General features: G+C 40.6%; 1 long non-coding RNA gene across 1 annotated transcript; it reads right to left on the bottom strand.

Moving 5' to 3' along the window:
- Window positions 1-2,441: 2,441 nt before the first annotated feature.
- Window positions 2,442-4,078, bottom strand: LOC142182505 (uncharacterized). The gene is made up of 3 exons (XR_012711310.1): window positions 3,989-4,078; window positions 3,590-3,656; window positions 2,442-2,638 (listed from the first exon to the last, which is right to left on the bottom strand). It is a non-coding gene; the product is annotated as an uncharacterized LOC142182505 (long non-coding RNA).
- Between the last annotated feature and the right edge of the window lie 341 nt (window positions 4,079-4,419).

Raw genomic sequence — 4,419 nt, 5'->3', positions numbered from 1 at the left:
CAGCTGCACTAACGCTGAAAAGCGATCAAGAATCCCTAACCAGGATGCAAAGCCTTTCTCACAGAATACCGACCTCAGGTGATACTGACGTCAATACCCATCTTACTCAAAACACTGAAACTCATATACTGCTCATCCGAGATTGTGACATCACAGTCATTGACCAAACTGCAACCTTGGTCCTTACTTCAAATTCCATACCACTCACTGCACCTCACGTGCCAATATACGATAGACGCGATTTCCATCACAACTCTGGAACCGCCGATAGGCTAATACTTCATCACATAAGACTTTCCATTTAACTCACTTCAGGAGAACTATAGCATCATACAGGCGAATCCTCATAATCGTCGAATATGCCAATCTCTAAGTAGTTGTCCAAGCCACCTTAACACTTTCTGGGATCCGCCTACTCATAATAGGCCCTAACAAAAGCATGCTTCAGAATAACATCAATCACTGCGGCCAACAAGCCTCACATGCATAACTCGATCACGCTGGACGAACCGATCACTGACACCAGTATACCAACTCACCTATGGCTAATCAATCTACTTCCTTCCAATTTATCCTTGATTGCCTTAGAAATAATAATATCTCCCATTAACACCTAACTTATTTCAACCAAACTCACCCCGAGTGACCTTAAATCACGAGACCATACTGTCTCAAATACCATGACCATTTCATGTCTCTCAAATGCTACACCGCAAGTCAAAACATCATAGAACATTATGTGCCTTTCTTCATAATCTGCTTCAAAAGCTTGACTCTTAACTGTACTTATAGACTCAAAATCATTAGGCACCACACTTTACCTCTTGAATTAACTAGGACCGCTATTGAGAGCCACCCAGCTCTGACTTGGCCCCGAATGCAACCAACTCTACTGAATTTTATAACATATGAATACCCTCTTGATAAAGCACCTAGAGGGATCACTTCCCTCGAAGCCTGCACCTATACGAGGCATAAATCATGAATCTTCCCTCAAGTCTGAACATGAGCCAATAAGGCTAACCATAGCATGCATCCAACAATTCATTTACTCAAATTACCACTCATGGTCCTTTTCCGTAGCTGCAATAACCCACCAATACGCCAATAACCAGAATTCACGCAGGTAATAAACCGTGCAATCAGCTAATCAACAGCAAGCTCCCCAACTTGGCTCGAAGCCATAAATTACAACACATATACTCTATTGCTGTCGTAATATCATGGTGAGATTAAACTCACTCCATCATAAGCTCTTGGAAACACGAATCATCTGGAATTTTAACTCTTCTGCAATTCTTGCATTTACTCACACAACAGCTAAGCCCACTTACTAAGTCCTAAATTTTTCAAAAATTTTGGCAGAGCCTCCTTTGTAATTGGTCCTATCCACCTGCCAGAGAATCACCAAAACCATCCTAACAACACATCCACAACTTGACAAAGCATCACAATGCATATCAATTACATAAATCTAAATTGATACATGGACATGCGTTGCACCTATTTGAATCATAACACATAGAAAATACCCTTCGACCCTCCATTATTGGGCTATTCAATCAAGCAGGAACATATTCTTCCTTTAATATTTTCGACCTTCGAGGTGGTCTCCTTGACTCAACGATTTCGTCATAATACATTTACGGAAGCGATCTCAGCTCCCAGACTTATCTAACTAGGAGACACGAAAAATATTCTTCACGCGCCCATAACTCGAGCTACTCAACAAATCACAATAAGAAACGAATCACTTAACAGTTCATCTACTATCCAGTAGGCTTCTTCGCCACTACTAAGTCATAAAAATACACCTCGCAACACTAACATACTCATCACGTGGATATCCAACCGCCATTCCGGCTAACAAGGACAATAATGAACATATGAGTTCAAAACACTTGCTCACAAAATCAACACCTCAGTGCTCAAGCCATTGGCAAAGATTTGGCCTCAAGTCCTCCTGACTGGTCTAACTTCAAACTCACAGAGATTACACCTCGCCCCTCGATCAGGGAATCAAAAGCCATCGAGACACATCTGATACTGAGCGCCCGTTGGTGCATACGATCACGCGGAAGGAATTTCAAAAGTTTCTTTTCAAGCTGAATCGAGGACGCACGATAAGAATTCAAGAATGTGAAGTTTTCCTAAAGGTTCTGCAGCCTCCCGAGGATAAGTACATACGTCTCCGTACCGAACCGCGAGACTCTACTAAACCAGCTCATGACTCGTGAGACCAAGTAACCTAGGCTCTGATACCAACTTGTCGCGACCCAAATCCCGGTCGTGATGGCGCCCAGCACACTACTAGGCAAGCCCAACCATTATTCAACACTTAACCCAATTTATCAAAAATAGCGGAAAGAAATATCAATTAAGCAAGATTAAAGTACTGAAGATTTTAACAAAATACACAATATAATCTCACTAGGACCCGATGTCACTAATCTGAGCCTCTAGAATACAGAATATCATCCTAATACATGGTATATCCAAAGTCTGATAATGCGGAAATAAAGAGATAGGATAGGAGGGAGAAGATCAATGGCTGTGAATGACGTGCAACTACCTCGATACTCCTAGAGGCTGGATCTGCTAATCAACTGGATCTACTGAGCCTGAGACCGCCCTAGATCTGCGCACAAGGTACAGGGAGTAAAGTGAGTACTCCGACCTAGTGAGTAATAAAAGTAACTACAATCCGAAGATAAGAAAACACAGTAAATACACAAAGTAAGCTAAAATCCAAATATACAGCAACATATGGAACTGAGCAGCTAAACAACAGTATAGATACAAATGCATGAATACAATGCAATGCATATGATGATACATTCCAGTACCCACTGCGGCGTGCAGCCCGAGCCATCCATATTTATTTATCATCGACGGCGCTCACTGGGGGTGTGTACAGACTCCGGAGGGGCTCCTACAGCCCAAGCGCAATATCTTGGTCAGTCATTGTTACCTGACCGGTCAGCCATTGTTACCTGACCAATTTATATCATATAGTTCCATTGTTACCACTGTTCAAGTATATCATCCAGTATCATTGTTACCACTATTTCAAGCATATCACACAGTGTCATTGTTACCACTGTGTCAAGTATATCACACAGTGTCATTGTTACCACTGTTTCAAGTCACTTTATAATCAGTCTAGAAAATAATATAATAAGCCCCTTGGGCATTTACAAAACAGAAGTTCCCATCCCGGAATACATTTAAAAATATCATTTAAGTTTTCAACACTTGAAATTATGGCTGAGTTTGCAAAACAACATTTAAAACCTTGGACTGAAATTAAATGATATGCAAATCATGCTAAGCAGTAATATCAATCCTCGAAGGATTTTAAAAATCGGCACAAGGCCCCAAACATGGCATCAAGCCCAGTAATATCAATGAAGTATGTGTATCAATCATCAGTATAGTATAAACATCACACGGGTGGACCAAGTCACAATCCCCAGTAGTATCCGACCCCGCACTCGCCATGGAGTGCGTGTCACGCCTCAATATAGCGTTACGATGTGAAATTCCGGGGTTTCAAACCCTCAGAATAGCATTTACATCTATTACTCACCTCTAACCGGCCGTAGACTAGTCTGCAATACCCTTTCCTCTTGAATCGACCTCTTCGTGCGTCGAATCTAGTCAAAACCACAATGAATACGTTACAATAGGCTAAGGTAATATAACCCAATCGAAAAGACTCGAAAAATGTCGAAAATCCCGAAATTAGCAAAACCCGAGCCCCGGGCCCACGTCTCGAAATTCAGAAATTTTTACATCAATACGACCCTTATCTCTCCACGAGTCTATACATACCAAATTCATAAAAATCGGAGTTCATTTGACCCCTCAAATCACCATTTAATTCTCTTAAGTTTCAAGCCCTAAACCACCATTTTTGTCCATAAATTACTTGAGTTTTCAGCTCTAATCCATGTATTTAACTTGGAAATAAGTAGAAACAACTCACCTTTGATGCTTGATGAAATCCCCCTTGAAATTCTCTCCAAAATAATCCAAGCCAAATGAAAGAAATGAAAGAAATAAGCCAAATCCGTGTTTAAAAGAATCTGTTCGTGCTTCGTCGAGTTGTACCTTGCACTTGTGCTATACAAGTTGTACATCCTATTAAAATTGCTCCTTGTCGGACACCTTCTGTTTAAACACCCATAACGTCTTGTATAAATATCCAAATGACAAACGGTTTGAAGATTTAGAAACTAGATTCAAAGATCTTTAATCTGATAGGTCGTACACCATATAACGCTTTATATATCCTGAGATATGAGCTTCTAAATCGGCTCCATGAAATCAGAAAATTTCTGGAGAAACTGCTCCACTAGTCATCTTTAATCAATCATAACTTTCTCTACAAATGTCCAAATTACAATTTCTTTAGCT

This window comes from Nicotiana tabacum, chromosome 7 (assembly GCF_000715075.1).
Source record: "Nicotiana tabacum cultivar K326 chromosome 7, ASM71507v2, whole genome shotgun sequence".
NCBI lineage: Eukaryota > Viridiplantae > Streptophyta > Magnoliopsida > Solanales > Solanaceae > Nicotiana > Nicotiana tabacum.
The sequence above is the reverse complement of the archived record's forward strand: the minus strand, read 5'-3'. Positions and strand labels throughout refer to the sequence as shown.